Genomic DNA, 21,393 nt, shown 5'->3' on the forward strand with positions numbered 1-21,393 from the left:
TAATTAATTTAATTTTATTAAAAGTAGGACATAAAGTCACCAATTTATAATTTAAAATTTTTGCACTGCTATTCCATACTGCAGATTTAAAGTTTTATAAACAAAAATTAAAGATTTAAAACTCTTTAATATATTTTAAAATAAAATAGTATTTTCTAAAGTAAATTCTTTTGAAGATAGTTAGAAGGTTGAACTACATATTTCTAACTCAATAATATTGATATGAAGGATTTAGTACACATTTTATATACCATTATTTGAAAATCAGTATATTTTCTTTCAGATCTCAATATTCCGCATTTAATGTAAATAGAAGATTAAATTTTCCAACCATGCAGGGAAACAAGTCATTATTAAGTCGAACGATATTGATACAGATGGCTCGTTGCTCAACTTAACTCTTTCTATTTACACTTCGGAACTTTTCGAACTACTTTTCCATTTTAGCACCAGCTTTACACGTTTCGTGACTGTATTTTAAATCTGCTTACATAGTTTATTGACTTTTGATCGAAACATTTACTTAAAACTCAACGCGGAACATAACAAGTTAGGCATAATGATTTAATATTAAATTCTTTTGCAACAACACACACAACTTTCTTTTTCCAACATAAGATTTATTTCATTTAAATTTGAAAGGGTCAACTTTTCACACTTTGAATTCGCATTATATTTCTCTTATATGAATACTAAAAAATTTAGGTGCTCGCATTTTTGTGATCGCTAAATCATTTAGTTGCTTCAAGTATGGGAAACTTCTTGAAACTTCCATTCTTTTTGTCATCTACTATATTATTGATTAATGTATTTATCTTGAAGGTTTAAATTTCTCTTCTTTTAATTAAATCACTAGGGCACAAAACTTAATTCTTTATTCTAGAAATTAAAAATTGATAAAATCATTCAACGTAAGTTTTGCTCAAAACAGTACATAGAAGAATAAATACCTTTATTTAAAATCTTTAAATAAAATAAAGATTATTGTGAAGTAATGAAGTAATCATTTTAAATCTAGATTTTTATGCTAAAACCTTTATACCAAGTATGTTTGTTGTAAAACATGAATGCAAAATAAACATTTTCACTGTTATTAAAAACTTGCATTCTTCTCAGATGAAGTTCTACATCAAATCAATGTAATGTTTTTATAAGAGTGTGGGGGCGGAGTTACCAATCATGCCAACCTTCATCTATCAAAAGGTACCTCGTGATTGAATCAAGTTAGCATGTCATATATACCAGTGAATTGATGTTTAACTTTTGTAGTGGTAGTTACGCCACAAAACTCCTCAACCAGAATTTTATCTGGGATAGAATTCGATGAACGGAGTTTACTAGTTTAACGGAGTTACTTGTTTACTAGTGAGATTAGGGGGAAGTACATTTTTTGACTGTCACTTACCGAAATTCAGAGAAGTATTTTTTTAAAAAGTGTACTATTAAAATTCGTTACTTCTGACAAGATTACTTAACAGCAGTAAGTTATTCAGTGGCATAGGCGGTTAGAAAACGAAACCTAAAACAAAACATAAACAAACCTAAAACCGAAAACAAAATCTAAAACAGAAAACAAAACCTAAAACAAACAAACAAACCAAACCTGACGGTCAACTGGACTAACGGTTAGTTGACCGTCAGTCCAAGGATTGAATTTTGCGTTAGAGAAAGTTCTCCCGTTCAAAAAAACAGTACCAGTTAAAGAGGTTTGATATTAAAAAAAAAAATGGCAGACCAAGTGTGGCCGAAAAAAAGTGCGTTTGTTTCCTATCATAGATCTGAAGATCAATAAAAATAAAAGCTTGGCTCTTGATTATTCGTGCTATATCACGATAACTACCAATACAGTCTAGTACAATGCAGTACTAATACACCCAAGATCGTGAAGAAATCACTAAATAAAAGACTTTTATGTTTTGGACACATATGTTAGTAATGGTAGAAAATTGCATCAAGTTTAAAAGAATCGACATAGAGTTAAACAAATCTGACCATATTGTTATACAAATTGAGTCATTCCTCTCATGGCTATGAAAATCAATGAAAATAGAAAATGGGTTCTTAGTCCTCGGTATTTTAATCAATTAAAAACCATTACATAACAAGAACCGAAGAGCATATAATGTTGCTGTTGTTGAAGTAGGCCATTAAGGCAAGGAGTGCCGTTGCTCTTAGAGCATATAATGTTTGCACAAAATAAAAGACTTAATTGTTCGTATAATTAGGTCATCAACAGATTACTTTGGTATTTGATAAGTAATAAAAATACATTGCCTTGAAATCAAAAGTGTCAACACAAATACAAAATATCCCAAATTATACAGACAGCATTTAAAAATTGATTACAGGAAAATATTTAAAATTAAAAGAGAAAGAAACAATTGTAGTACACATTCATGTGATAAGACATAAAGTTTCGATTATTTCAAATATTGCTCAACATATGGCACTTAAAGTAATAAACCCATAACTGTTGAAAATTCACTTTTTTTAATGAATGGAAATTACATTACGGTAGCTTCGAAACGTCTACCATCAACCATAACTTCACGTCGTAATCAGGGAACAAATGTTTTATTCAGCGAAACAAAATACAAAAAATTGTCAAAGAAACTGACAGAGTCATCTATCGGATAAAGCTTGAGCTTAAACCAAAACTTCCTGGAGAAATATTCTTGACTAATCACAAGAATTTGCTGCAATTTTTCTAACCCTAACTGTTTTCCTCGTCTGAATTAGAATTGCCAGGAACGCTGTAACAGTATGGTAGGAAAACAACAAAAACCCGAGTACAACAAACGTCGTATGCTGAGGGTTTTATTTTTATTTTTAATAATCAAGTTAGTTAAATTAAAAATTACTTCAACAATCAGTTCTTTTGAAAAGGTTACTGAAATCTTCATCAACAATCACCAGGAGCAAAATCTTACTTGCATTATTTTTCTTAAATATAAACTTAACTGACGTACTTATTTTTTTGATAATTAAGGAAATCTCAGTACAGTTACCTAAATTTCCGTTTCTAAAAGCCTTAAAATGTCCAGTGAAGAATATTTTTCTTCAGAAAATTAAAATTTACTTCAACAATCAGTTCTTTCGAAAAGGCTACTGAAATTTCTATCACATAATCACCTGTAGCAAATCTTTCTTACATTATTTCTCCTAAATAGAAACTTAACTGACGTACTCATTTTTTTTGATAATAAAGGAAATCTCAGTACAGTTTCTTAAATTTCCGTTTCTAAAAGCCTTAAAATGAGCAGTGAAGAATATTTTTCTTCAGAAATTTAAAAATTACTTCAACAATCAGTTCTTTTGAAATGGTTACTGAAATTTCTATCACATAATCACCAGGAGCAAATCTCTCTTACATTATTTTTCTTAAATATAAACTTAACTGACGTACTTATTTTTTTGATAATAAAGGAAATCTTAGTACAGTTTCTTAAATTTACGTTTCCAAAAACTTTAAAATGTGCAGTGAAGAATACATTTCTTCAGAAAACATTTTAAATGTCAAAAAAATATTCGAAAACTCAATTCATAAATGTCTTAAAAAAGCTGATAATGCCATATTAGATTTTTTTTAAAAAAAACTAGCTTTCAATAGAAGCAGCAGGTGGTAGATGAATCATTCCTACTTTTCAACAGATTCCAGCCCAAAACTGTTCTCTGTGGACGTGACATCGGGTAGTGGTCGGAGGGGGGGGGCGGCTGTAGAAACTCGATAAAAGGCTGGAATCGATAAAGCGATAGAACTGACGCGACTTTTCTAAAACCTCTTCATTGTTGACGAAATCAATTTCCAACAATGCAGACCTGTCGCTGCCTGCGACAATGGGCAGATTTTCAGAGGCAAGAATTGGCTGAAGAGGAGGTTGGGCCTCCTTTTCCATTCTAGATGGTAATTACTATGCCAGAAGTGGCAACACTGTTCTTCCGCTAACTCATCGATACTATTCAATCTGTCGATAATATTATGGCGCTCTCTGGAAATTTGGGGTAGAAACTTTTCGACTCCTTTTGAAAAGACAAGAGAAATGTTTGTTTCGGTTTTGAAGAACTTAAGAATATTCCTGCTGCACTGATTTGCTTGGGCGAGGTGAGAGCGTTCAATAGATGGGGGGTTGCGTTAAAAGTTAGTTGAGTTCTGAACCTGTCGATAGACTTTTAGTCAAGTAAAAGAAGTAAACAAAACTATTTCAATTTCGGAATATAAAAGCGCATTTAGCAGTGGAAACTAGGGTAATAATATCTTGAATTCGTGGTTTTCAGAAAATAAAACCCATCGAGATAGAAATGAAAAGTAGAAGATTTGAGAAGTCTTAATAACGCTGATTTTAATTTAAGCCCGTATGAACACATTAACTGATTTTGATTAAGGTTTTCTCCTCTAGAATCCAGCCTTGTTTAGCTCTGAATAACTAAATACTCGACTAAAAGACCATTTCATCAACTTATGGGAAATACAAATGCTACCTTAAGGGCCATCCATGGAAGATATCGCACTTTTTTTTCTTCTAATATTTGTCACTAAGTGACTATCCCAAATCATCTCACTTCACTATACCACTACCCCCTTTGCCACATATGATGCTATATTTTAAAGCAATTTAGAATCAAAACACATTTTATAGATCATATTTCAACTTTAGTTATTTTTTTATTGCTATTTTGCACATAACAATAAGGATGATTAGATGAGCACTTCCTTTGAAGAGAAATATGAAGAAGAAAAAAACAATTCAAAAATATTTAATCTGCCATTTTAAATACTTTTATTTTAAACAAAATGTGAGATGTCACACTTCTTGTTAACCCCTTCCCCCAGCTTGTTACAAGTAGTCTCAATTTTACGAGTCTGTCCCTTTAAAAGAGGACTTCTTTTATGGACATACCTCTAACACTTTCTCAGATTCAAAGATAGCGAATGTTAAATTTCATAATCAATCTACATATTAATAAGAGTTTAATAATATCCCTCTTAAGTCAGACTAACTTGTTTGAAATAAAAAAAGAAATATGAAAATTAGCTCGCTTTTAATTTGCGGCTTCATTTGCCGAACGATACCCAAGATAATACTTGTGAAGCGTATAACACTAATTTTATAACTAAACGGCATAATAAAAAAAATAGGAGACATAATGAGAGAAATAAGAAAATTAGCTCGCTTTTAATTAGCGGCTTCATTTGCCAAATGATACCCAACATAATACTTGTGAAGCGTATAACACTAATTTTATAACTAAACGGCATAATAAAAGAAATAGGAGACATAATAAGAGAAATAAGAAAATTAGCTCGCTTTTAATTAGCGGCTTCATTTGCCGAATGATACCCAACATAATACTTGTGAAGCGTATAACACTAATTTTATAACTAAACGGCATAATAAAAGAAATAGGAGACATAATGAGAGAAATAAGAAAATTAGCTCGCTTTTAATTAGCGGCTTCATTTGCCGAATGATACCCAAGATAATACTTGTGAAGCGTATAACACTAATTTTATAACTAAACGGCATAATAAAAGAAATAGGAGACATAATAAGAGAAATAAGAAAATTAGCTCGCTTTTAATTAGCGGCTTCATTTGCCGAATGATACCCAACATAATACTTGTGAAGCGTATAACACTAATTTTATAACTAAACGGCATAATAAAAAAAATAGGAGACATAATGAGAGAAATAAGAAAATTAGCTCGCTTTTAATTAGCGGCTTCATTTGCCAAATGATACCCAACATAATACTTGTGAAGCGTATAACACTAATTTTATAACTAAACGGCATAATAAAAGAAATAGGAGACATAATAAGAGAAATAAGAAAATTAGCTCGCTTTTAATTAGCGGCTTCATTTGCCGAATGATACCCAACATAATACTTGTGAAGCGTATAACACTAATTTTATAACTAAACGGCATAATAAAAGAAATAGGAGACATAATGAGAGAAATAAGAAAATTAGCTCGCTTTTAATTAGCGGCTTCATTTGCCGAATGATACCCAAGATAATACTTGTGAAGCGTATAACACTAATTTTATAACTAAACGGCATAATAAAAGAAATAGGAGACATAATAAGAGAAATAAGAAAATTAGCTCGCTTTTAATTAGCGGCTTCATTTGCCGAATGATACCCAACATAATACTTGTGAAGCGTATAACACTAATTTTATAACTAAACGGCATAATAAAAGAAATAGGAGACATAATAAGAGAAATAAGAAAATTAGTTCGCTTTTAATTAGCGGCTTCATTTGCCGAATGATAGATAATACTTGTGAAGCGTATAACACTAATTTTATTACATTGATGAACAGAGTAACACTGGTTTGAGCTTAGTTTTCAAGGGTTGAAAGTTTCAAAAAGATTTTAAATAACACTTAAGTGAGTGCTTGAGCGTAGAATAGGATTATCTCATCAATATTGAGGAGGGCTTCAAGAACGTTTGTAAAACACATGATCAAATTAATAATTTTTCTGATGGCCGAACTTGGACTTGTTAGTTTGGCCCTCAGAGAAAGAAACTCTTTTTCCCCATAAGGGTTTGCGGGTAATGTAAGCATTTTACAGGTTTTGCAAAAAGAGAAACTTGCATGCTATTTAATGACAGTAATGGTCATCCAAAATATTTTTATACATTCAAGTTATTCGGAATATGGCGACTATGTTAACTTCGGTAAGATTTCAGAAACCCATGTTTTTAAATTTATTATTTAATCTACTTGAATAGAAAAGAAAAAAGTAAATGAGAATTAACAAGATAAAAAGCAAAACGCACGAAACTTATAAACCATTAGCATTAATCACAGAAAGACTGAAAAAGTAGCTAAATTTGAAATCTCGTCCATTCTAAACAATATCAAGGAATGCTGATGACGGTCAACTTTGTATATTTTGAAGTCAAACTTTATATGCGCCTGTAAAGCAGTGAATTAGCAACATTGTTCTAAACATAGGAAGCTTTTGTTAATTCATTTTCAGTATTTCGCCTTAGAATATGTCCAAAAGGTCGTGGGCTCGATCCCACCCGGCAAAAGACTCCCTGTGTAGTAAATGGCGACTGATGCACGTTAAATCAGTCAAGTTACAAAATCCTCCATGTTCCCATAACAAATCATACCTCTGGGATACTGATCCAGGAATTTCCTTGTCTTCTGGATTAGTTCAAAATTACAAAGCTACGGAATTGAACATTAGTAGTCTTACACTCAAAATTACGTCGGTTGTTCAACGACGGTTGTAAAATATTTAAAAAAACTCTTAAAATAAAACGCGTAAGTTAATAAATTAATTAATATTTTATAGCTGCAGAACAATTATTTTAAATCAATACCTAAATTCTATGAATAGTATTTATGTTCTTGTAATTTAAAAAGGCGTTTTGAAAGCCATTAAATACAAGTATCAGAATTTAAGAGTATGTTTTTAAGTGATAATTTAGTGAGTTTGAATAAATTAATTTTAAAGTTTTTACTCTAACAGCAGTACACGGGGATTATGCATTATCTTTAAGCAACATTCCTGCTGCCGACATTATATTTCTAAGACTTATGTTAATCCCATAACTAGCGTATTTTTGGTTATACATTTATATTGGTTCTACAATTACAAAACTATTTTAATTATAATTACTATTAACTTAAACTGAAGGCTATTATATAATTATATCAAATGGTCCGGAAGGTTATACATATCATCAATAATTTTATCCCCTTGTTCTTAGCTATACCAAGCTTGATGCAATATCAAATATATCAATTTTTTTTTAAAAAATGCTATAATTTCAAATGAAATAGTAGATTCAAGCCAACTATACTGAATATTCTATGAAAGTATTATTAGTATAACTATTGCCAACTTTTGCTAACTGCTACTATAATTATATTAACTGGTCCGGAAAGTTATCCATATAATCAAAAATTTTAAGAGCTATACCAAGCTTGATACAATATCAAATATTTCAAATTGTTTTTTTTTAAAAAAAAGCTATCATTTAAAATGAAATAGCAGATTCAAACCATCTACACTGAATCCAATATATAAAACTATTAAAATTATAACTACTGATAACTTTAACTAACTGCTACTATAATTATATTAACTGGTGCGGAAAGTTATCGATATAATCAATAATTTTAACAGCTATACCAAGCTTGATACAATATCAAATATTTCAAATTGTTTTCTTAAAAAAAAGCTATAATTTAAAATAAAGTAGTAGATTCAAACCATCTATATTGAATCTAATATATAAAACTATTATAATTATAACTACTGCTAATTTTAACTAACTGCTATTATAATTATATTGTCCGGTCCGGAAAGTTATCCATATAATCAATAATTTTATCCCCTTCTACTTAGACTGCCAGACCAAGCTTGATACAATATCAAATATTTCAAACTTTTTTTTAAAAAAAATTTATCATTTAATATGAAATAGTAGATTAAAACCATCTATATTGACTCTACGATTATGAAACTCTAATAATTATAACTACTTCTAACTTTAAGTAATTGCTACTATCATTATATTAACTGGTCCGGAAAGTTATCGATATAATCAATAATTTTAACAGCTATACCAAGCTTGATACAATATCAAATATTTCAGATTGTTTTTTTTTTTAAAAAAACTATAATTTAAAATGAAATAGCAAATTCAAACCATCTATACTGAATCTAACATATAAGACTATTACAATTATAACTATTGCTAACTTTAACTAACTGCTATTATAATTATAGTGTCTGGTCCGGAAAGTTATCCATATAATCAATAATTTTATCCCCTTGTACTTAGCTATACCAAGCTTGATGCAAAGCATAATATAGTTTTTTTGTAAAAAAGAAATGCTGTAATTTAAAATGAAATAGTAGATTAAATCCATCTATATTGAATCAACTATTACAAAACTATTATAATTATAATTACTATTCACTTTAACTGAAGGTTATTATAATTATATAAACTGGTCCAGAAGGTTATCCATATCATCAATAATTTTATCTCCTTGTAATTAGGTATACCAAGTTTGATGCAATATTATATAGTATATAGTTTTTTTAAAAAGAAATACTTGAATTTAAAATGAAATAGTAGATTAAATCCATCTATATTGTAATCAACTATTACAAAACTATTATAATTATAATTACTATTCACTTTAACTGAAGGTTATTATAATTATATAAACTGGTCCAGAAGGTTATCCATAGCATCAATAATTTTATCTCCTTGTAATTAGGTATACCAAATTTGATGCAATATTATATAGTATATAGTTTTTTTAAAAAGAAATGCTGTAATTTAAAATGAAATAGTAGATTAAATCCATCTATATTGAATCAACTATTACAAAACTATTATAATTATAATTACTATTCACTTTAACTGAAGGTTATTATAATTATATAAACTGGTCCAGAAGGTTATCCATATAATCAATAATTTTGTCCCCTTGTACTTAGCTATACCAAGCTTGATGCAAAGCATAATATAGTTTTTTTTAAAAAAAGAAATGCTGTAATTTAAAATGAAATAGTAGATTAAATCCATCTATATTGAATCAACTATTACAAAACTATTATAATTATAATTACTATTCACTTTAACTGAAGGTTATTATAATTATATAAACTGGTCCAGAAGGTTATCCATATCATCAATAATTTTATCTCCTTGTAATTAGGTATACCAAGTTTGATGCAATATTATATAGTATATAGTTTTTTTAAAAAGAAATGCTGTAATTTAAAATGAAATAGTAGATTAAATCCATTTATATTGAATCAACTATTACAAAACTATTATAATTATAATTACTATTCACTTTAACTGACGGTTATTATAATTATATAAACTGGTCCAGAAGGTTATCCATATCATCAATAATTTTATCTCCTTGTAATTAGGTATACCAAGTTTGATGCAATATTATATAGTATATAGTTTTTTTAAAAAGAAATACTTGAATTTAAAATGAAATAGTAGATTAAATCCATCTATATTGAATCAACTATTACAAAACTATTATAATTATAATTACTATTCACTTTAACTGAAGGTTATTATAATTATATAAACTGGTCCAGAAGGTTATCCATATCATCAATAATTTTATCTCCTTGTAATTAGGTATACCAAATTTGATGCAATATTATATAGTATATAGTTTTTTTAAAAAGAAATGCTGTAATTTAAAATGAAATAGTAGATTAAATCCATCTATATTGAATCAACTATTACAAAACTATTATAATTATAATTACTATTCACTTTAACTGAAGGTTATTATAATTATATAAACTGGTCCAGAAGGTTATCCATATCATCAATAATTTTATCTCCTTGTAATTAGGTATACCAAGTTTGATGCAATATTATATAGTATATAGTTTTTTTAAAAAGAAATGCTGTAATTTAAAATGAAATAGTAGATTAAATCCATCTATATTGAATCAACTATTACAAAACTATTATAATTATAATTACTATTCACTTTAACTGAAGGTTATTATAATTATATAAACTGGTCCAGAAGGTTATCCATATAATCAATAATTTTGTCCCCTTGTACTTAGCTATACCAAGCTTGATGCAAAGCATAATATAGTTTTTTTTAAAAAAAGAAATGCTGTAATTTAAAATGAAATAGTAGATTAAATCCATCTATATTGAATCAACTATTACAAAACTATGATAATTATAATTACTATTCACTTTAACTGAAGGTTATTATAATTATATAAACTGGTCCAGAAGGTTATCCATATCATCAATAATTTTATCTCCTTGTAATTAGGTATACCAAGTTTGATGCAATATTATATAATATATAGTTTTTTTAAAAAGAAATGCTGTAATTTAAAATGAAATAGTAGATTAAATCCATTTATATTGAATCAACTATTACAAAACTATTATAATTATAATTACTATTCACTTTAACTGACGGTTATTATAATTATATAAACTGGTCCAGAAGGTTATCCATATCATCAATAATTTTATCTCCTTGTAATTAGGTATACCAAGTTTGATGCAATATTATATAGTATATAGTTTTTTTAAAAAGAAATGCTGCAATTTAAAATGAAATAGTAGATTAAATCCATCTATATTGAATCAACTATTACAAAACTATTATAATTATAATTACTATTCACTTTAACTGAAGGTTATTATAATTATATAAACTGGTCCAGAAGGTTATCCATATCATCAATAATTTTATCTCCTTGCAATTAGGTATACCAAGTTTGATGCAATATTATATAGTATATAGTTTTTTTAAAAAGAAATGCTGTAATTTAAAATGAAATAGTAGATTAAATCCATCTATATTGAATCTACTATTATAAAACTATTATAATTATAACTACTGCTAATTTCAACCAACTGCTATTATAATTATATTAACTGGTCCAGAAAGTTATTCATATAATCAATAATTTTAACCACTACACCAAGCTTGATACAATGTCAAATATTTCAAATTTTTGTTTAAAAAAATGCTATAATTTAAAATGAAATAGTAGATTCAAGACATCCATATTGAATATACGATTATAAAACTATAATAATTATAACTTTAACTAACTGGTATTATAATTATATTGTCTGGTCCGGAAAGTTATCCATATAATCAATAATCTTATCCCCTTCTACTTAGACAGCTATACCAAGCTTGATACATTATCAAATATTTCAAACTTTTTTTTTTTTTTAAAAGTTATCATTTAAAAAGAAATTGTAGATTAAAACCATCTATATTGAATCTACGATTATAAAACTATAATAATTATAACTGCTTCTAACTTTAAATAATTGCTATTATAATTATATTAACTGGTCCGGAAAGTTATCCATGAAATCAATAATTTTATCCCCTTGTTCTTAGCTATACCAAGCTTGATGCAATATCAAATATATCAGTTTTTTAAAAAAAATGCTATAATTCAAAATGAAATAGTAGATTCAAGACATCTATATTGAATATACGATTATAAAATAATAATTATAACTTTAACTATCTGCTACTATAATTATATTAACTGGTCCGGAAAGTTATCCATATCTATACATAATAATAAACGCGGCTGTGTGTGTGTGTCTGTAATCACAATATATCGCTCCAGAAGCCTCGCCCAGGCACGAAACTCGGCACATAATTGTGTTTTGACATAATGAAGTAGTATTTTTTTTCTTTTTCAAAAATTTGGATTAATTTTTTAGTTATCAGTCATTTTGTAAGAAAATCTATGCTTTTTCGTCTTCAAAGTGCCATATTCAAAAAACTATTAAAAAATGCATATCTCTTATAAATGTATGCTAATGTGAACCTTACAATTGAAATATTAAATTTCGACAACTTGAACCAATAATATACGAAAGAATTAATAATTTAATTGTAAGGTTCGCATTAGTTTACATTTATCAAACTGGAGAAAAGTTTAACTTTTGTATTAAAAATGTGGCAACATATTCGATACGTAAATAGAACGCTTAGCTTTGATATATTTGACGCTGTTCATCTGGATATGAAGACAAAATTGCAGGACAGGAACACTTTAATTGTCAACTAATCTTCAGATTTCCTGCTATATATAAAAAAACTTTATTTGTGAAAACCTTTAGCGTGGCGGACAGCTGGCCGCCTTAAGCGGCTAGTAATGAATAATTTTAACAGCTATACCAAGCTTGATACAATGTCAAATATTTCAAATAGTTTTTTTTTAAAAAAAAGCTATCATTTAAAATGAAATAGTAGATTCAAACCATCTATACTGAATCTAATATATAAAACTATTATAATTATAGCTATTGCTAACTTTAACTAACTGCTATTATAATTATATTGTCTGGTCTGGAAAGTTATCCATATAATCAATAATTTTGTCCCCTTCTACTTAGACTGCTCAACCAAGCTTGATAGAATATCAAAAATTTAAAACTTTTTTTAAAAAAAAAAAATTATTTAAAATGAAATAGTAGATTTAAACCATCTATATTGACTCTACGATTATAAAACTATAATAATTATAACTACTTCTAACTTTAAGTAATTGCTATTATAATTATATTAACTGGTCCGGAAAGTTATCCATGTAATCAATAATTTTATCCCCTTGTTCTTAGCTATACCAAGCTTGATGCAATATCAAATATATCAGTTTTTTAAAAAAAATGCTATTATTTAAAATTAAATAGTAGATTCAAGCCATCTATATTGAATATACGATTATAAAACTATAATAATTATAACTTTAACTAACTGCTACTATAATTATATTAACTGGTCCGGAAAGTTATCCATATAATGAATAATTTTAACAGCTATACCAAGCTTGATACAAGGTCAAATATTTCAAATTGGTTTTTTTTTTAAAAAGCTATAATTTAAAATGAAATAATAGATTCAAACCATCTATACTGAATCTAATATATGAAACTATTATAATTATAGCTATTGCTAACTTTAACTAACTGCTATTATAATTATATTGTCTGGTCCGGAAAGTTATCCATATAATCAATAATTTTGTCCCCTTCTACTTATACTGCTCAACCAAGCTTGATACAATATCAAATATTTCAAACTTTTTTTTAAAAAAAATATCATTTAAAATGAAATAGTAGATTTAAACCATCTATATTGACTCTACGATTATAAAACTATAATAATTATAACTACTTCTAACTTTAAGTAATTGCTATTATAATTATATTAACTGGTCCGGAAAGTTCTCCATATAATCAATCATTTTACCTCCTTGGCAGCTATACCAAATTCGAATCAATATTAAATATTTCAAAATTAAAAAAAAAGCATTTAAAATGAAATGAACGATTTAACCCATTAACATTGACCAAGACAATGTGACCTAGACATCATCAAAACATGTCGACACGTTAGACATTGGTCAAGGCAGCAATAATTGCATCTAAATAATTCACCCAGTATTGTTGACAGCTCTTTCCCTCACAATTCACATTCGAGTCTCTTTAATGGCTTCGACAAAACCAGTTTGCAATTTACTCTTATAACTAATTTATACTAATGGTATCTGGATTTCAGTGAAGTGGGTGTCACATTTAATAACGTAATAGGACTTTCTCTGCTTTATGTACTCTCTCGAATGGGGAAAGCTTCAACTAAACCCTCACCGAGTGAAACAATTATGCAATATGTTCCGAACCGGGAAAGAGATTAATTCCATTACAAAGCTCGAACCACTGGGCAATATTTTGTTTAAGTATAACGTAATGATATTTTGAACAAGTGATTGATAGCAATCTTGTTTATGTAATGAATTAATTGCTATTAGTGGAAATCATATAATTAGGAAAGAGTTTTGAGATAGTGGTTGACTTATAGAAAGAAATTTATTTGGCTTATTACCTAAAATTAATTTGATCTTTAAGATCCTTTTTTGGGGGGGTAAGAAGTTGGGTGGTATTTTCAAGATTTTACCTACTTGAAGGAGTTTGAAATAAACTTGAATATCTGCGTCTATAAATAACCAAATTTATTAACTCTGTGCTTATAACTATAAATTAATTTGATGACAAATGATCAAATGAACTCAAAACTCCTAAAAGGAAACAGCTTTCCAGTGTTAGACTCTCTTCTTAACCCCACGCAAACCTTTACTGTTACTCACACAAACGCAAACAAAACCCCTCTTCATTAGTAATTTTCTTCTTGTTTTTTCTATAATTATCAAAATATGGCCCCATAAGCAAAATCGCTTCCCACCGGCATTTAAAATTGAATGAAATTAATGGTAAGTACACTCTCAATAATAAAACTCTCACTTTTGACAATTCAGCTATCCTTGAGCTGTATTTCGCTAATTTTGAGAGTTATTTTGTCACAAAATCGCGTGATTTGTAATGAAACGCGAACTCTCATATAAATAGCGAAAATGTTTCTTTAACTCGAAACCTCATCGAAGAATGACGAAACCAAAATGAAATCTGAACGATTGCAAGTAAAGTGACGAAGTTGGTCGACCGGCAATATGAGTTTCAAGGCGTTGGCCTCGTACCCAGATTATGGGTTCGCATCCCGCTTCGGGCAAAAGTGTAATTTATCTCTGCTCTATTTATCCTTCTTGAAGTGATAAAGTGACATTGTTCCACTTATATGGTGCCCTTGATAAAACAATTTCTAGAAAAGTTAGTACATTACGAGTTTATTTTATTTCTCATTTTATTTATGAATTTATTTATTTAAAAAAAATATAATAAAGAAATTTTTTTTTCATTTTGACAAATTTTGTTTCCTTAAAGATGAGGAAATAGTTATTTAGCAACTTTGACGAAATTTTTGCTTAGAATATATACAAGGAAACAGTTTCACCAAAAATTTGTGATATTTAAGTATCCATTTTTACAGGGTTTACGATCACTACGGCCTTATAAAGGGTTAAATGACAAAGTTATCATTTAATTAAAATATTTAAGTTATTTTATATTCACTTAGCTTTTTTTGAAGAAAAAAAATTTGAATATGAGTTGGTCTAAACCTATTTCCTAAATTTATAAATACAAACAATTGAATTAATAAATATAAACATAATAAAGCTTAAAACTCTTATTTTTTCTACCAAAACTGTGGATCATAGCAATAAACCAATTTTGGTTATGCTTAATAACAAAAGTAGTACAAGTTTACAAGTAATACAAGTTTAAATAAATACTACTTACACTTTTTTAGAGGATCAGAATTACCATAATGGTTGATGGAGATGTTCTAAATCCTAAAAAATAAATTATTCCAATTTGAAAAAGCAATGATATTTACTCATGACAAGGTTATTACATTAAACTTAGGCCATTGTCTAACAAACGATTATAAAATATTCAATTTATTTTTTAGTATGCCGATTAAAACCCCTAGGCGATTTTCAGGAAAGTTCCTAAAAGTTTTTTTTAACTTGACATGAATTAATTTTTTTTGACATTAATTCGACACATATTATTTAATGTTATTTTTTTAAATTTCCAGCAGTGGCAAATCTGGTTGACAATCTAGCACTTTTCTAAATTTAACTTCTGACATGAAGTTTTTTAAATGCCCAGAGGAAAAATGCTCGAAATTTGTTTATTCAATAAAGTTAAAAACTCTTCACAAATATTATTATAGCATTTATATTAGTTTTACAAATATTATTACAGTATTATTACTATTATTTACAAATATTATTATTTTCTTTTTTTTTTGCAAACAAATTACAACCATTTGTTTACTATATTATTCATAAGACAAAACTTTTCACGGGGAAACAAAAATAAATTTGAGCTATACGAAATTTATATACAAAAATCTTTTCATAAAGCTTACATACGAAAATTATAAAATAAAAAATTTTAAAATACATTTTTCATATAAATTAAAAGACGAATATAAATTTTGCCAGATTAAACTATGAAAACGTAGGGCACATCTGTTTTGAAAGACGTGGAGGAAAATTATTGTTGGTCACAGAAATTTATTGGGAAAATGGTGTATCTGATTTACGTCTGATAATAATAACCATTATTTTATAATACACTTATAAATAGTTCTTAATATTTTTATTTTCTTTATTTCTTAGCATTGTGTCTGTTAGTTTGTTTTATGTTTTATATTGGTCGCAGTTACAATTATTGATTACGATTATTGATCCCAATTACAATTATTAGTCAAGAATACTTATGCTTATATGAGTGATTACTCGAAAAAGAAGTCATTGACACATTTCCCCTGTAATCGGTAAGTATGATATGAGAAATTGGAAGTCAATAGTGGATAGATGCTCCAAACGTACGTAGAGTACTTTCTTTGAGTACTCATCTTTGTGTACTCAAATTTTAGACTCAGATCAAAGTCCCAGCTCTTGGGTCTCAATATTAAGAAAAACAAAATTTTAATAGCAAAAAATATTCCGTCTGGGTTAAAATATGCTCGTTAATTTTGTCCGAACTATTTGGGGAAGACCTCCCATACAAATGTGGACATTCTATCAAATCCGAAAGAGTTTAAATTTTTAAAAGACGATAAATGTTGAAAAAGGGTGATATAAACTAACATTTTAGTGGTCTGAAAATGATGAAAAGCTGCATTGCCTTCCAACACACGGCTCCAGTTTAAATTTAGGTACTCCAGCTAGTTGAAAATCGGTCAAAATTCTGATTGTTGATAAATTGAATTCTTCGATAATATTAAATTCTGCTCATAGAGGTGAGATAAAGATTTAAAACTTTTATTATTATCCATCACAGATCTTAAGTTAAAATTATGTCTTCCAAAAAGTAATCAAAATTCTGATTGACTATAAATTTTTATTACCAATGTACCGGTTGGGAAACGTTGGAAAGTTATCTGGCGCAGAGTTCCAATTGAGATTAGGAGCCTCTAGCTAGTCGGAAAGAGATAGGAATTATTAAACGACAATAAACTTCTTATACCGAAAAATGTGACAATAAACTTTCATTGTATCAGTCAGAAAATGGCTTGAAACTATCACTGTCATTTGATACCAGTAGGGATTTAGTAAGGGCCCTAGCTATTCGGAAATTAGAAACATTGTTTGCAAAATTTCAACCACAAAGACGTGAAAGAGAGTAAAGCCTCATTATTAAAAATATCAGAAATCCGAGAATTTGAAACTTTATGGCATAATTAAAATTATAATACGTAAACGTTTGTTATCAAAACTAACGGCTTCAATTAATTAAAAAATTTTATTAAAAATTCTTCTCTGTGGTCTAATTAAAACTCACACTAGAATAGAGCAATTCCCCAGGCATTTTTCTTTTTTGGAACAATGGAATAAGAAATTTCTTTTAAAAATGCCAAATTGGTGTTTTTATTTTTTCGTTGAAATCTTCTAAACATAATCTAATGTTGTTTTAGTAAAAAATTATAAGGACAGAAATAAAAACGTTTGCATTAAGTGATTAAATCTTATCTTATTTTTTTGTACAGTTCTTTTCACAAATGGAAAAATAGAAAGACTAAAAAGGTAAACACGTAGACAACAAGCCACAGAAATAGTTCTTGGAAAGAACAAAAAAAGAACATTTTTTCCGTCGAAAACACATGCTATTTGCAGAGAGTTAATCATATATCTCAGCTTGTGATGATATTTTTTTGCCATTTTCTTTTTAAATTAGAAAAGAAAGAAAAACAACTGTTGGAAATAAAAATGAGAGAAGAATAATTTTTCTAAAACCGCTCGCAATTACACAAAAGAATAAAAAAAAAGTGTGGCTAAAAGAGAATTAGAAAATAATTTTTTTATACTGAAAAACCGAAACGTTAAAAGATTACTCGGAATTCATATTTTAATGATTTGCTTGAATGAATAAATTCGTATGAAATGTTTAGCGAATTAGTATTTAATATTACTTCTTTTATGTATTCTGTTGGGAAAAGTATATGATATTAAGCTACGAGTTGAAACAAATATTTATACATTTTGCGTTAAAATGTAATTTTAGACGATACAAATTACTAAAAATTTTGAAATAAAAACGAAATTTCCAAAGATTTGGTAGTTTTAAAATTAATATAATTCGAAACTCTTTATATACAAACATTGAATTTTGATTTCTGGTTTGGCATTCATATATTTTCACTGTTCACTATTTCCAAGAATTTTGTTATATTTTCCAGCATTTTAAAGTTTTGTAAATTTAAATTGAAATTAATTTCCTTTCAAATTAAGGAAAAAAAATCTTTTTTAATGAAAATTAAGTTAATTTGAGTTTTTGATTTCCTCGAAATATACTTTGAAATCTTGATTTTTGTTTTGTTTTGTACCTGTACTTTTTCACTCGTTATTTTTTGAAATCAAAACTTTTTAATTTTTGCTTGTTAATTTTGCTTAAAGTACTTGTACTTTTACTCGTTACTTTCTGAAAGTAACGTTCCATGTGTGCTATCCTCTATATTTTGAGGATCTGAAATCCGAATGAGTAGATCCTTAACATTCGGATGAGTGGATCCTTAAAATATCGTCTGCACTAATTATTTAACATATTTGAAGTCACCCTCTTGAACCATTATGATTGAGTTTTAAAACCTAAAAATTCGATCTTTCAAAAACTATTCAGGGTGGTTGGCTTTTTATTTTGCGCTCTGTGCTTAGAGAGATGCCGAAAATGTCACTTTAAGCCGATAATACTCTTCTCTTTGATAAAGTGCCTCATCATGTGCTTTTGAAGTGGAACTTTAATTTCAAAACTTTATTTTATGTTTGCTATTAACTATTGTCGTAACCTGCATTCAAATAAGCCCAGGAACAGCTGAATAATTATGATTTAATGATTTGGTTGCAAATATGACCACTAAGTAGCCATTTAAATTAATATTCTAAATTAGTTGGAGTATGATGAAATGAGCCCAAGTATGTAACTTGAACCTATATAATATCATGAGCCTGCAGTTAAATAGGGATGCTTTGATTATTACTACTGATCATGTGTTATTGATTATGTGATAGTTTAACTAGTGGTATGTATCATTTTTACGATGCTGGTTCGTTTAATTTTATTAAAAAATAAGCTTTCTGCTTTCAACCCTTTGATGCAGAAATAGTATACAACATATTTTTCATATTTGTTTCATTATTTTGTTTTAATTTAGGTAAAAATAAATAAAAAATGCTTTTTTTTTAAGTTTTAATAATATATGGTGATGAAATGCAGCATGAAACACGAGTATCTTTTATTTTGCGCTAAAGGTAAAATCTTTAAAACACAGCACACTTCCAAATAATATATATTTTTTAAATTTGCACTTATTTGCTGTTTTAAGAGAAACAGTCATCAACTTTATTTGCTGTTTTAAGAGTAATGCATCACTGAAGTTTCTTAAATTTACAAAAACTATTGTCGATAAACTTTTAAATATGAATGAAAAAATTTAAAGATATTTTTTTCTAGATTTTATGTTTTAATACAAATATAATTCCGATTATCAAACATATTTTTTATTAGTAACTATTAGACTGCTTTTTTATAATTAAAAATACCAAAATACATCTTTATTGCAATTAGAGTGTCAGAAAAAAATATATAAAAGGGACACCGGTGTCCCTTTTATAATTTGTCACCGGTGTCCTACCTGCGTCAAAGGATAAATTACAGTGTCAGAAAGCTTAGTGGGATTCTTTGCTTCGAATAAATAGGGATACACTAGGTTTTTATCTATACATTATTTTAGTGTAGAAATTCTTTAATTCCTTTTATTTATTTTTTTGAACCCAAATATGACGATCGATTAGTAAAACTAATAGTTCGAAGTAAATAAATTCATAAGTTTTCAATAAATCCCGAGTTTTCTAGCAGAATTACAAATTTACGCTCCTCTTTAAATTTCAGTACACACTGTAGCTAAAATAACTCGTGATATATAAAACTTTTGAGGATCATAAATAGATTAATCTTATTACTAACGTCATCTAAGATTGCACTTCCAAAAATATAAAGAAAACTTCATAATTCTAACACAAGATTATGATTATAGTTTATTTTCCCTAAAAAAGTAGTTCAGTTTTTAAATTGGACGAAGCAAAGGGATCAAAAGTCCAACAGGTGGTCCATTTGTTAGAAGAGGACTTGGACATTTGCCAAAAGTCGATCTCCCATCCCAAGTGATGTTCCACTTGTTGCACATCTAAACATCATCCCTTAATGGGAATCAAATGAGGGTGTGTTTCAGGAGGAGAGGGAAGGAGTTTTGGAAAACGGTTTTCTGTGATCAAGAAGATGAAGATGTATCGATTTTATAAAGGAAATAAAAACAAAGTTATTATCTCATTGAAGTGTAATTGCATTATAAATTCTGGGAAATTTACGTGCTTTATTTTCTTTATGAGCCATTTCCTAAGAAAGATTGGAATTTGATTTAAAAATAGCAGCAATAGGGTTCTTAAAGAAGGGGAGAGGCAGATTGCATAGTTTTTTAAAGGAAGTTAATATTTTTTTACTAACTTATGTTTCAGTTTGAGTAGCAATATTAACTAGTTTTAGGCTGCATTTTTATTTAGATTTATCACTTATTCTATAAATTTCATGTGACTATAACCAACAGTTTTTAAACCCTACCGATGATCTATTAATGTCCATATTTTTTTTAATGTTTTAATACTGTCTTTTACATTAATGTATTTTATTTTATTTTATATCCGTCGTTGAACAGCAGACATAACATTTTGGGTTTACGACTACTAATATTTAACTCCGTAGCCTTGTAATTTTGAACTCAAACCAGAAGACAAGGGAACTTTTGAATTAAGTATTGGGAGCAAATTGCCTTCGTGGAGGACTTTTTGACGCAACTAACTCGCAATTGCGTTACATGGAGAGGAATACCACGAGAACCTCCC

At 28.1% G+C, this 21,393-nt stretch overlaps 1 protein-coding gene across 2 annotated transcripts in view; it reads right to left on the minus strand.

The window, feature by feature from the left end:
- The window catches only part of LOC107449790 (glutamate-gated chloride channel-like), a 457,252-nt gene that overhangs the window by 252,593 nt on the left and 183,266 nt on the right, over nt 1-21,393 (minus strand). For both annotated transcript variants that reach the window (XM_043042909.3, XM_087164199.1), the window contains one exon: nt 15,725-15,777. The gene's annotated coding sequence lies outside the window, so the exon portion shown is untranslated. The remainder of the gene's footprint in view (nt 1-15,724; nt 15,778-21,393) is intronic.

Source organism: Parasteatoda tepidariorum, chromosome 5 (genome assembly GCF_982258835.1).
Source record: "Parasteatoda tepidariorum strain Cologne lab strain chromosome 5, Ptep-v5.0, whole genome shotgun sequence".
Taxonomy (NCBI): domain Eukaryota; kingdom Metazoa; phylum Arthropoda; class Arachnida; order Araneae; family Theridiidae; genus Parasteatoda; species Parasteatoda tepidariorum.